This window comes from Ambystoma mexicanum, chromosome 10 (genome assembly GCF_040938575.1).
Source record: "Ambystoma mexicanum isolate Mex_15411 chromosome 10, UKY_AmexF1_1, whole genome shotgun sequence".
Lineage (NCBI taxonomy): Eukaryota > Metazoa > Chordata > Amphibia > Caudata > Ambystomatidae > Ambystoma > Ambystoma mexicanum.
The window spans coordinates 1,384,738,581-1,384,752,764 of NC_090932.1; the positions used below are offsets into that span (position 1 = coordinate 1,384,738,581).

General features: G+C 46.7%; 1 protein-coding gene across 2 annotated transcripts in view; it reads left to right on the top strand.

The window, feature by feature from the left end:
• Positions 1 to 14,184, top strand: part of TRPV4 (transient receptor potential cation channel subfamily V member 4) — an 848,481-nt gene that overhangs the window by 84,311 nt on the left and 749,986 nt on the right. The window contains exon 1 of one of the 2 annotated variants that reach the window (XM_069619409.1): positions 187 to 411. The exons of the other annotated variant lie outside the window; for it this stretch is intronic. The gene's annotated coding sequence lies outside the window, so the exon portion shown is untranslated. Of the gene's footprint in view, positions 1 to 186; positions 412 to 14,184 lie in introns of those variants that run through there. 2 annotated transcript variants of the gene reach the window in all.

Genomic DNA, 14,184 nt, shown 5'->3' on the forward strand with positions numbered 1-14,184 from the left:
CCCCCCCCCCCCCCCCCCAGCAACCTAGGGACACCGATGAGAGCACTTGGGTAAGGCGGGCTGGAGCTCCGCTTTGGAGACAGGCATGCGTTTGTCGGGGGTCTGCTGCGGGAGGGCGTGGTGTGTTTGCTCAGGAAGCAGGCGGTGGTCTGTTGGTGGTGTGGGCTGAGGGGAGGGAGAGAGAGTGAGCCGGCGGAGGCAGAGCTCCTCTGACGGCCAGGGAAGTTAGTGTTTAGGTGGCAGACCGAGAGAGCGGAACAAGGTACCACAGGGCACAGGCTGGAGAGAGAGTTCAGCAGAGGCTCACTGCAGGGCACCGCCTCCTCCAGTCTCAGCACAGGCCTGCAGTGTCCCAGCGGGGCCCAGCACCCGGAGGGAGGCACCGGAGCCCGCAGCCCTGGAGAAGTGGAGGTAAGTGAGGTGCTTCGTGTCCATACCCCGCGCACCTGGAAGCGCGCACGCGTGGCTCCCATTCAGTCAGAAGTCAGCGCTTTTTCACTGTTGGCGTTTGCGCGCCGGCTAAGGTCAAGGGGACAGTTCATTGACCTCTCGGGTCTCCAGTGGGAAGTGAAAAGGCCGGGCTTTCCAAAGCTGGAGATCCCTCGACCGGCCGGTGCTTTGGTTAAAAGTCAGAGGCTGGCACAGGGTAGTCATGGCATGCAGCATACTCTAGTCATTCAGTGCTTTCGGGGACATAGTCTGAAGTGAGACCCCCTCTGTCCTCATGGGACATACCCTATGCGGTTACTGTTCTAACGGCACGACGTGTACTGCGGGGCCCCTCCACCCGGAGAAGAGCAAGTTATGGTTGAGAATAACTCCTATGAAGGGCCAGTGTTCACAGTTTCTAGTTTCTCATGCGTCGCGGGGGAATGGGCGGCTGGCTGCAGTGCAGGCTTCACCTGTAACTGTGAACTGTCTCTCTGCCAATGCCTTGAGAGAATGTTTTGTTTGTTTCCCGCGCCCGATGTAGCCAGCTTGTTATGCAGGAAGCCAACTCCAAACTCGTCTTATTTCTGCCTCCCTTTCAGCTCGCCGCTTCCGTGGCTTGGGCCGGGGATCCTGCGTTCATATTTTCTGTCACTTACACCACGGCGCCCGCTCTGAGTCCCTGGGGGGGAAACGCTCCTCCCCGCGGGAGGCAGGTTTAAACAAGTGCAGGGAGGAGACCTGGTGAGCCGAGCACTGCTCACACGAACATGAGTTCCTGACTTTCACCCTGCCACTGGAGCAGCCCTCCTCCTCTTTTCTGCGAGGTCCTTGTGTTTTGGGTGGCGGCTGGTGTGGACATGGTGAACAAGAACGGCTATTGCAACGTGTATGTTTATATTGTGCATTGGGGTAGCCACTCATTTACGCCATTTATAGGCTGTGTAGTGTGGGCTTCTCCTTGCTCTTGTTTCCTACCTCCTATACTATGGAATGACTTACAGACAGATTTGTTGTGGAAAAAATGATTGGCCGTAGGCATTTATTTTCTACAGAAAATAACACAAACAAGAATCATGATAACAACATGTGTCTGTGCTTTTGGGCACACCGTGTCCAGGGTTAGGGATGCCAGCCTTCTCCTTGGTCAGTCTCGGTTACCCTCGGGCATCCGTTCCTGGACACGTGCCGCCACACCTGAGTGGGCGTTGCCTCGGCCGCTCAGGTTCCCCCCAAAAGTACCTGTGTCTGCATCCCCTCTCCTCTAATGCCTTTAAATTAGTGTCTGCAAAATGCCCCATCCTATGTTCTATGTGGTATTATTGTTGACATGAAAATCTCTTTCTCCCTCAGCCTGAGATCCCTTTAGATCCCCTGTTAACATTCCCTCTTTCCAGGCCATCCCATGCTACAGTATTCCGGTCTACTGGCTCCCTTATTCTACAAGCCCTTTAATATGCTATTGCATCTTTTTTAACTGCCCCTTCAGCCTAGCCCCAATCCTTCAACTCATACTTTATTAGCGGGCTGTTTGTTGGGTCTATTACTCCTGCTATTTTCGCGGTGTATGTAGCTGTGTCTAGATGTGCTGCCTCCCAATTTTTACTTTTTCCCTTTGGCCAAAAAGCCCCTTCCAATGATTCACTTTTTTTTTTTTTGTTGACCCTTCCCTTCATTTTTTACACCCGTCTAAAAAATGACATCTGCACATGCTTTCTGCGTTGCTTACCCATTTCGTAACTTTTTTGGGCGTTCCTGCCCAGGTTTCCTTTGACTCGCCCTGTTTCCTTTAGTTTTACTTATTTCTCGGATATCTTTTTGTTGTTAACCTTCCCTTCTCCTCCAGTGGAACCCATGCCTTTACCGGTGTGGGTGTTTATTTTCCTGCCATACCTGTGGCGATAATCTCCTTTTTCAGTCAGCCTTATGGCTAACCTTTTCATTAATTCCGGTGCTTATTCGTGGAACCCATGATTTTCCTGGTATGGGCGTTTATTTTCCTGCCATACACGTGGCCATATTTTCTTTTCCAGTCAGCCTTTCTGGCTAACCTTTTCATTCTTTCCGGTGCTTCTACTTGGAACCCATGCCTTTCCCGGTATGGGCGTGCTTTCCCTCTGCCATACACGTGGCCATCTTTTCCTTTCCCAGCAGCCTTTATGGCTAACCTTTTCATTCTTTCTGGTGCTTATTCTTGGGACCCATGCCTTTTTCGCTTTGGACGTTATTTTCCTGCCATACACGTGGCCATGTTTTCCTTTCCCAGCAGCCTTTATGGCTAACCTTTTCATTCTTTCCGGTGCTTACTCTTGGGACCCATGCCTTTTCCGGTATGGGAGTTGTTTTCCTGCCATACACGTGGCCATCTTTTCCTTTTCCAGTCAGCCTTTATGGCTAACCTTTTCATTCTTTCCAGTGCTTATTCTTGGGACCCATGCCTTTTTCGGTATGGGCGTTATTTTCCTGCCATACACGTGGCCATCTTTTCCTTTTCCAGTCAGCCTTTATGGCTAACCTTTTCATTCTTTCCGGTTCTTACTCTTGGACCCATGCTTTTTCTTTGCTCTTAGCTCAGCCACTTTCTTTTCTCCTTGCCTAGTTTATTTCTTGTCACAGCTCTCTTCCTCCTTGTTTTCCTTGTGCTTCTCCTGGTTTGTTAAATTCTGCTGCTGTATCCCCTCTCCTGCTTTGCACCGCTGTGCTGCTCTCTTGTTTACTGCCCTTCTTTTGTGGTTACCTGCACGTCTAAGGAAGTCAAACCCCCAACCGTTCAGATACAAGTCACAACTCTTAATGACTGTGCCACAGACGCTTGCCTGAAGCTACCTGCAAGAGAGTGCTGACTGATGCGCACGGCGTACTGTACACCACAGCCCCATTCATCTCGCTGGACAACCCACCAAACTCTCCCTTGAGACCCCCGCTATCCCTGGTGCAACCAAACCCTGGCCAATACCTCCTTCGTTGTACCAGCAATGATAACACCAGTATTTGTATAGACAGACTAATTAAGTTGTTGCATGCTTTAAAATCGTAATTATTTTCCACAACGCTTACAAAACTTTGAAGTTGGAGGTTTGGCTCGCACCCCCAACCTCTCAGGTACAAGTCACACAACATTTACTGACTGTGCCACAGACCAGTTCAGACACAGCCTGTGTTCACAGACCAAAGTGCCAATACTTTAGCATTTATATAGCGCTGCAAACCCTCAGACTTCTTCGCGCTGCTTATTTCCCATGATGTGTGGTGGCCATTTATCGACTTCTCGAGGATGCATGGTTTAGTTTGACCCTGCTGGGATCCGAACTTGCGCCAGCAGGCTCTGCCCAGATGTCAACGTGAGCCCGCTACTCGCTGCACTACCGGACCAGCTGTTGGCCCTTCCCTTTCAAAGTGAATCTAACATCGTACCCACAGAAGCAACTACCTTGATTGTAACGCTTTGCCCTTTCACTCCCTGAATGTGGCGAACCATTGTGTGTGTACATTAAATCGTAATGGGGTCGCCTCTACCCCAGCACCTATGTGTAATTAGCTGCAGCTATACATTTGCGTGTTAAATGCCGCCGCTCATAAACACCATGCAATGCCCATAATGAATATACCCTCCGTACTTGCTTATCATTTCCTGCTGTGACAACCGCACATCAATTTGCATGGTCATCTGCGTTGAACCTGCCCTTATCAACTCAGCACATGAGCAACACAGCCGACTTGTGGGACGGCGCCCGCTCCCTTCAAATCCATACCATCTCGTATCCTCATACTAGAAAGCATAGCGTCTGAATCGTATGCTGCATCTCGTGCAGGTCCCACAACTTGCGTGCAAAAATGGCGTTAACAGAACCGCACCCGCTATGGTCAGACAACCCCCTGATAAACGGCCCACGGAACATGTCTTATAACCGGCCTGTACCTTTAAGGTGTATATCTATAGCCAGTCTAGCACATTTACATACCCACGGAAATAAACACTTTTTTAAAGTGAAATTCTTCAATGCTGTGTTTTGCGGTTATTTTCCTTCATCAGGATGCGAACCCTTGTCATCCCATTTGGAGCTGCTTTTTTGCCTACAGCCACCACTCCCCCGCCCCCCCAGCATGGCACAATAAATCATTTAACCAAAAGTAAACGCAGCATCCGTCCCAATTGTAATTTATCAGAATGTCCTACTTAAACAATGTAAAGCAGGTCTCTACCAAGTCTCTACCGATGTCAGGTGGCCATAACACCTGACATCGTTCCTCATCGCAGCATTAGCACGGGCACCGAATGCGAGCCTGAGAACATAATTTCCCCGGCTGACCATCATTATGTCCACTGCCGGTTCCCCTCCTGAAAAAACAGCACAATTTACAATTCATGCATATTATATCTGCCTAAGAGGTATCCCCTATGCAATGGGTGGGCGCTTCCGTGAATGCTTATTCTTAACTCGAAACGCATGGTGCGGCCTCGCGAAGCGGCAAGCGGATTTGAAACCATTACGCCCCAGAGTACTGCTAGTCACTCCTTACCTTGAACAGGCAAATTTGTGCCTTGCTCCTTGCTACCACGTTGCTATCTTCCTGTGCCTCCTTTTCTGTGATCCCGAACAAAAACCACCTTCATCTCAAACGCTGCCCTGGAACTCTTCCATCCTGGAACAGCAGCAGGAGCAACCCGAACCAGCCAACGAAATCCAGCAAAAGAAAACCTACCCGAGTGAGGTTGGCTTCCTTCTCCTTTGCCCAGGTCCCAAGACGCCTACCCGTACGAGGTGAGCGTCTTGCCTGGTTTGTTTTTCTCCCTTGTCCTTTGGCCATACTTATACCCCCTCTGTCCTTTTGTTATTATCCTGGGGGCCGGGCCCTGCCCAGCCCCCCTGCAGGTTTCCCCTCACACCTTGCCTGTTAGGGGCTGTTACCTGGCAACACTGGGGCAGTGGCGCCAACTGGCTGCCCCTCCCCATGTTTCTTCGCGCCATCTCGCCCCCACCCCGCGCCTAACCCCCCAGGCCCTCTATCGGGCCGTACTTTGCACGGCCCGGGGCCTGGGGCATTGTATTGTTTAATTAAACCTCGGGCCGAGCTGGAGTGAAGCAGAGCCATGTGCAGGGTGTGTGTAGCGTTTGGACCGGCACCTTTTAACAGCAGGGCTGCACGCAGAGTAGCGGTCTGGGCATCCATTAGGATTAGTCCTTTATCAGGTATTGTTCCATGCAGTCCCCATTTCTGGTTTCGATTGGAATTCCCACTCGTTTTTCTCCTCATCGCGCCATATTTTCTTCCACTCGTCTATTTCTGTATTTATTTCACTCCGTTTTGGCTGTTTTTTCCTCCTTCGCTTTTCACTCGCTGTTCTCTTCCCCAACCCATCACCTTCACCTTCACCTACCATCTCCTCCAGCAGGTATTCCTTTTCTTCTTCCATTTTCCAACCTGTCCATCATTCTCTTCTCGATTTCCAATCTACCGCCTCCCCCCTCTCCCATGTTTCTACTTTCTGTGCTGTCGCCTCTGGTCCCCATATTACCATGTTTACTTGTTGTGTCCCTCTATGACACGGTAAACACCTGTTGGCACCGGATCTGTCCCTCTTCACGTACTACCATCCACTCCTCCAGCAGCTCTTCCATTTCCACCACCACTTGCAAAAAGGTGCGCTCTCGGCACAGGGATCCCCACTTGCATCCCTCAGTTTCCCCCATCGAGCTATCCCATTGACACTCTACACTCAAAATCTTCATGCTAGCCTTTTTTTTAAAAAAAAAAAGAACAAAAAAATGATGTCCTCCCTTTTTCTAGCTTTTTGTTGCCCTTTTATTTCTCTGTTGACCATCTACTTTTGTTTCCACGTTTGTCCATTTCTCTTTCCAGTCCTCTATTGACTTTTCTATTTCTATTTTGTCTGTTATATTCTGTCTTTTGGTTACCCCTTTGTTTTTCTTTTTACCCTCTGGCTGTGTTCCTCCAGTTCCATGTTCCCGCGGCCCCATGCTCCCATTGCCCTACTCAAGATAGTTATTATTAAGCATCCAGACTTTAGAGCCTTTGTCTGTAAAGTTTTAAAAAGTCTGGCCCGTGTGGCATTAGACATTTATGCGGCGCCTGTTACTTCGTATTCTCTCATCGGCAAGGCTTGTCCCCATGATAGTGGAGTGAGGCCAGGAAGGGGAATTGCAAATTATAAAACCAAGAGCACAACCGCCATTTATCCATTCTCTGGAACAAGGTCTGGATAGGAATGTAAGAGCTACAGTAGATGGGTGGGTAGGGTTGGCAGAGTTAATGTGCATGAATAGTGCAGAGGGCCGCTTTTGTTTGCAGGTGCCTTCTGGATGCTGTTTTCATGCAGACTCTGCAACCCTCTGACGGTGCACACATTTCCCCTGGAGGTTATGATGCCCCCTTCCATTTGATGCATCTTGGAGTTATTCAAGCCTTCTAGGGCCTTTAAAGACGCTCCTGAGCATCTTTGAGGGTCATTTATGAATCTTTTCTGAAAGGAGTGCTCCTTCCTTGGCTTGCTTCTGGAGAAAGTGGATTACTGTGGTAGGCCTTGCAGGAACATGATTTCCTGGGTGTAAGTCAAGGCCTGGCTTTTAGAATGGTACTTGGTTATTGCCCATCTCCGTATAATTTGCATAGGGCCATTTTAATAGGGCCAAAGAAGATAACATTTCTGGACATTCTCTGTAGAGATTCCATCGCACAGGTATTTCGAGCAAATACTTTGGCACCTACATTCATATCGCAGGTTTGTAGGCGGTCTAGCTTAGCTAGTCCAAACATTCTCCACTTGTTTTTCTACATTGGTTAGGTAGAGTCAATTTCTATCTGCCTGTTCCCGTTTTCAATCGGTCTCATCCAGATGAGTCCATGTTTTCGGTTTTCTTCTGTTTCCCTATTGCCTCCTCCTGTCTCTATTGCCCCTTGATTTCTCTGTATTGCTGCCTCAATTTCTCTACTCTTCATTTCTCTTAATTGCACCCATACGTTTCTTTGGTGCAACTTTATTTCTGTCTAGTCCCTTTTCTCCCTAATCCAACCTTCTGTCCTTTCCTCTTTTGTCCTTTTCTGTTCCGACTTGCTGCATCATTAAATTCACTATTCATATTCTGTGCAGGGGGTAAAGCGCGGTCCACCATCATACCATGTAACGTGTGGTGTAGGGTGACCAGACGTCCTGCTTTTGCCAGGACTGTCCCAGACATGGGCCCTCTGTCGTCCCATGCAGAGAGTGTTTTCAATTAAACCACCAGGTCCCGATTTTGGGGAAAGGGAGAGGGCGACCACTGATGTAGTCCCAGCATGACTGCAAGGAATTATTCAATATTCACAGTTGGCAACAATTCTAAACCAATCATCAGAATAGTTTTCTGAATTTTGCTGCATCACTTAATCCAGATTTCTGCCATCTTGGAATGGGCTCCAACTGCCAACCATGCAGGTACCAGCCACATGCATTAACTGATTGTGCCATAGAGGCGGTGGCAGTGAAGTGCTGGAAAGCCTAGGGAGGCTTAATCCGTAACCTAGGAGACTTAAGGAGGTGGGGAGGCTGGCATTCCTCAGTAAGGGTCAACCCAGGGCAGCAAGCCCAATCAGTAAATCCCCTCCCAGAGCCCCTTCCTTGTCAAATAGGCCCACTTTCGAAGTTGTCCGGAATGAAAGACATTCATCAACTGGTGAGGATGTCACTATCTGCTGGGGGTCCCTAACTGCTTCTCTAGACAAACTCTTCATGTCCACTGAAGGGATGAGAATGAAAGAGGACAGGAGTCAAGTATGGATTTGAAGGTTTGCCATGTGCATACATGGATTGTTAGAGGTAGGTTTATGAGTCAAGGAGATAAGTACCTATGGGATGGAGAGCAGCAGGGATGGAGCGCAGCATAGAAACTAGGTAAGTCAGGGAGTGTGATCTTTTACTCTTCTCCGACAGTTTCAATGAGCAATTCTGCTGGATTAGAACAGAAACAGAAGGAAAGAGGGGCATTAATCGGCAGTGTTTCAATCTGTGATCAAATATAACAGGTTGGGTCAAAATCCAGGAAGTTCTGCACATCTGCCGCTCAACCACACCCTGTCGTGTCAATTTGTTAAAAAATTAACCAAAGTGTGAGCTTATGTCCTGCTTGTACCTTTGCAATTAAGAGTCACCTGAGACAATTCCCTTTCTGCTTGACCAACGGCAAATTGATTGGTCGTTCGCTTGTGATCATTGAACTGCAACGTTTGATGATCTGAGATTTCCTACACTGCATTGGGCTACGCTCCTGCATTTATAATTATGACCACAACAGACTTGGCCTCTCGCTATCAATTCCGTTCTTCTTGGCAGCGATCTCTGCTGTAGATGCTGGATCAAGGCAGAATTTTGCTCAGGATACCGGATTACCACTAATGGAACTGAACGCACTGCAGGACAGGGTGTTCGTCGAAAAACCTGGGAGTGGGGCTAAAGATTGTTGAAAGTCCAGCTCCACGTTGAGCAGTTTTTCTGTTCGTATGATCCTTGAGAACATATGAACTTCAAAACGATTTGAGGTGTCCACTTGCCTATGCTTTATAAAACTTTCCAAGAATCTCTTGTGAATTAAAAAGTTCACAAATACCTTGTAGTATGTATTATTTGGAAAAAAGAATCAGCAATTAAACTCAGCCATTTAATTACGTTTCTTTAAGCTGCCACCCTTAGTAGTCATTTTAATAAAGTTAACGCTGCTCCCACCATGGCTACTTTTAATAATAATGAGCTTAACCTTTCTCTCATTGCCTCTTGAGAGCCTGCCAAGAACCTGACTGGAAGTTCCTGGCACAGGGCTCTGAGCCCCTGTCCTCCTGAAGAGAGCCCTCCTCCAATTTTCTTACGGAGTAGGGTTTACTGTAATGAACATGTGTAAACGTTCATTCATTCAGACCAATCCAATGCATAAGTAATTAAAATCCTAGCACACTCAGTGTTTCCTGCAGCCAGCAGGCTGAAATCATCAGGGGATTGTTCAGTTTCAAAGGAACTAAGTAATCTGCCCTCGAATGGGGGTGGTGGGACGGGGGGGGGGCATCTGGAATGCTTGACACATTCGTGGTACTTTTTTCGGGGGGAAAAAAGAGAACTAATGGTTTGTTGCACTACACTTTGATCTTTAAATGTAAACCTAATTGTAGGGTGTGCTGAATAGTGCGGTCCCAGTAATGTCATTCCCCATTACTTTCTGGTTTCTGTAATGGGGGTTCAAGAAGACTGCACATACTATTTCTGAAGTGGACAGTAAAGATTTCCAACGGGAAGAAAAGTTCCAGATGAGCTAAGTTTCAAAAGGCAATCCCACAGACGGTAGGATTTGGTGCAAAATGGCCTGTTTTGCCATTTCTGTCCAGTGGACCACAGGGCCGCCTGTTGGAATTTCTCCACCTGGCTGAGAGGGAGTCCTTCCAAGCACATGGAGGGGTTTTTTGATGCCATCTCCATGACGGCTGGGAGGGGGACCCTTGGAATCCCTTGCAGTGGCACCCCAGAGATTTTTCATAGGGGTGGCTGTCGAGGTCACTGGAAATCTTGGGAGGCACGCCAAAACAAACACATGGCCGGGAGGAGGTGCGGGGGGGGCAGCGTTTTTATAATGGTGGTTGTGGCCCCCCCTTGGTGGCGCCTCCGATTCCTAGGCGACACCGTCCTTTTGCCTTGGCAGGACATAATGGCCCTCAGTTAAAACATTTTTTAAAATTTCAGTTTCAAACCAGCTAAACTTGGTGGCATTTGCCCCGAGTCCCTCAACATTGTAATACCCTTTTGGCATATGGATCCGTAAAGCATTGGGACATAGATACTTTTATCATGAGGCATGCCCCATACTGATGTGGCCATGGCTGTCCGCTGGCCAGCATGCTTGCTACAGGATAGTATCAAGTTTTTATATAGCCATCATCCCAGATGCAATAATGTTTTATTATTACTCAATTCAATTGGTACCGATTCGGTCCTGCAGAGATTTACAGCTTTATAGTTTATTGTATTTTCGATTGACAGCACTTGTTGCTATAGTGAAGGGGACGGCAACCTTTGGCTTGCCAGATGTTTTGGATTACGAATCCAATCAGCCATATCCAATGGGGAGGAGTCATGGGAGCTCTAGTCCAAAACATCTGGCGAGCCACAGGTTGCAAAGCCCTGCTATAGTAGAAAAGCAGTGAACAGGAGCAAATGGTCATAAACGTGAGCGCACCATTAATGTTAAATGGTATGTCAGTGAAAAGGACTTTGGTGGCCAAGACAAGTGCTCTTGGCTTGCTTACATAGGAATTGCCCCAGCCCCCTTGCACAGCCATCCCCAGGATACCTTGCACATTCCTTCCTGGTAAAGTGTGTAGAGGGATCAGTTTGTGGAAGGATGAAAGCGGACTGATCTCTTCCACCCAACTCCCCCAGTATCGAGCCCCTTTCATAACGCTGTGTTACATGCAGAAGGCCAAACTCTGCAAGGGTGATCTTTACCAGACATGCCATATTCCATTACTTGAAAGCTTAATTCAATACGCACATCCTTGGGTGCAATTACCTTTCTATTTAACACAGCTTTATGAAACGGACTCGCACAATATGAATCTAGTGAGACCATCATGGCAACAAGACACACTGATATGAGAAATGTTGTTCACTCAAAAGTTGACTTTTAAAAATGGTTAGATTGTGTCGTCTAAACAATCTGATTGAACTATGTTCCAATTACAAATGTAACAAGATTCATTTGTCAATGTTCAGCTTTCAGAAGGGTCGAAAAACGTGTTGGCAAGGGCAAGAATTGACTACGTCAAGAATCTAATTTGTTTTTTCACTCTTCTTATTAAACCATAATGTTATTTACAACTCTTGTTGTGATATCAGTTAGGTATGCACTTACTTACCCGTGTGTGTATTTTTTTTTAGTATTAATAGAGATTTACCAGGTTTTAAAGTAAACATTAATATTCGAAGGGATCAGACGGAGCAAAGGGTAAAATGCATTGCATTGGTAGAGCTTAGCAACTACCTCATAGTACAGATTTCTAAAAATATTTGCTCGGGCACACCCCCTGTCTGTCTCGCACTGACTTTAGAGGCTCCCCAGAAAAGAGCAAGCTTATTGGTGGCAAAAATGCACACTTTTCCCCCTCCGATACACCACTTGGTGCGTCAGTCTGAGTCGCCATCAATATGGTGGGCTCAATGTGTTTTGCATCAAAAGGTCATCTCTGCTTTAACACTCCCCTTTTTCTTGTTTTTAATATCTTTTTAGTCCACTGCCAATCCCCGGGCACGGTTATCCTCACCACAGGCGCCTCTTCTCCAGTAACAGGTCTGCAACCACAGAGATGATCCAATCCTTCCCCCAAAAAAGGGGCGATGCTGGCGATAACGTCTGAACCAGTCGAGGAAATAATGAAGGGGCTTGGGTCAAATTATTTAGATGTTTTGAGACAGCAGTTCAAATGCAGGGTACCATTCACCGGGCTCCAATCCTCATAATTTTCAGGGAGTCGCCACAGTTGCCTTCTAATTATACCTATGTGGCCTTCCATTCTATAAACCAACTAATATCCCAGTGTTCCCAATTAGACCACAACTATTGGCGCTGCCTTCCTGTCTGCATGGAATACACCACAATCAAGCCCTGGTGGGTCTAGGTCTCTTTCAAGAGTAGCACAATTTAGAGTTAGGCTCCTGTTTTCTAAAATGCAGAGCAGGACTGGGTGAATGGGGAAAGGTACCGGTTCCAGTCCCAGGGCAGCTGGGGCAGCTGGAAAAGGCTAGCACAGCCTTTCATGTGCTGTTAGGTGGTTAGCTTTGTAATTAAGTATTACCAGATGACTGTGAATGAGGACCGTGATCTTGTTCAAGGTTTTCAGTAAACCTTACAGGATTCTGGGAGTTGTAGTCTTGATGCACTTTAATTGAATACACACAGGACTAAAGAAAAACCAAAGAAAAGCCTAGGAATTTAACTTTGTTTCCGGAATAATCTCGTAACTTTACAATTAATTCATGTTCGCTTTTTATTTTTTGGGTGGGATAATTGACGAATTTAAAAAGGATATATAGCTGAAAATATGCTGTAGTTATAGCCTCTATACCCAAACGTTTTCTGGAGCACTGCCAGTGATTAAAACCCTCCACCCATCAGTTTTTTGGTTATAGTTTGTCTCCCTATGTTTGGGAGGCCATATCCAGACGTTGGTCCCTTGTTCGCTGCAGCCTAGACAACGAAGCTGCAGCTCACTGATGAGGCAGAACAAGGCAGAAACATGCCCGGCTTTATTTTTATCTGTGTGCAAAAGAGATGGAATAGCTTTTGTGCTGACCTGCTCCCATTGGTAGTCAACAGCAAAAGAAAGAATCCCCGTTATATTTCAGAAATTGATTCGTAGATAACACAAAACAGTTTCCAAGGGAAAAGAAGTATAATTTATTATACACCGTAAAATAAAACAATATTAAGAAAAAACAACATTAGGAAAGCTGCACTCACCTTTTGGACATAGTAAAAACCAATACAGAAAAGAAGCATGAATAATGCATGGGAAAACTGACATTCATAAATGTTCAAACACCACAGCCATTTCAGAATGACCACAACACAAACTGTACTTACTACCACCAAACAGGAAAAAAAAGCAGCATCATACAAAAGAAAGAAAATGTCACTAGAAATGAATACTTCTGCCTTGCTTGTACAATACACCCCGAGCTGCATTTATATGTCAGCCCTGCACCGATTATTGGGCCTTATGCCCGAACCACTCCAAAAACTGGGTAGATGCCAAAAACAAATGTGCTCAAACCCCATTGGTGGCACTATAGACTGATTTGCATATACCTGGTCCCCTTGTGCAATACAGCAGGAGGAAGGAAACAACTATAGTGTGGAAGGTTGGCCAGAGCACTGCCCATGGTTAAGATTCATTCAAAACCTTCCACCCACCCCTTTCTAGCTTGTAATCCACGTGCAATCACAACATTCACTGTCCGAATGACATTTTAAGCAATATCTGTGAAATTTGTTTTTGGCCTTGGATAAATCAATGGCGACTATATATTTCTCCATCAACAATACAACAAATGACTGGACCAGGGCTTTTCTTCTAATCACACTGATAGATTAATTGATCTTCAAGGAAGGACCACACTACAAACATGTTATTGATGTAGCATTGTTACATTTGTCAGGCATAAATAATAATCAATACCTTCCTACAGCATTGTCTTGGTGTTCCGTCTGCTTGGAGGAGGCGTCTTTTCCACTTTGTTGCGTCTTCCTTTTGTCTAGAATGTGTTGTCAATCTCGGTTTCCTGTGGAGCACTTCATGTGTTCACTGACTACTTAATCCTGCATTAAGGGCAGAGCAAAATCACAAATTCTTCTTGCCTGAGGTAATTGGTCATGAAGGGTTTCTTGGCAAGCTTGCTGTATGTGAACAACATATATATATTTTATAGAACACTTGCCATCAGTGGTAAAATCATGAACTGGTGGGCCTGCAGTGCGTGCATCTGGGCTCAGGACAGGGATCTCTCGATGTGAAGGCCAGAACAGCAGTCTGTGCCTCTAATACAAGAGTGGTCCTCGGACAGTACACGGGCTATGCCACTGGTCGCTACAGCGGTTATTGCTGTTTCCAGCCACAGAAAAAACGAATGTTTATAATTGCCCAATTTAAAGGGGTCAGTAAGGTTAAACTGGAGGCTTTCATATTTCACGCCAGAACCAGTTTTGGGTTAGAGGTCAGTGT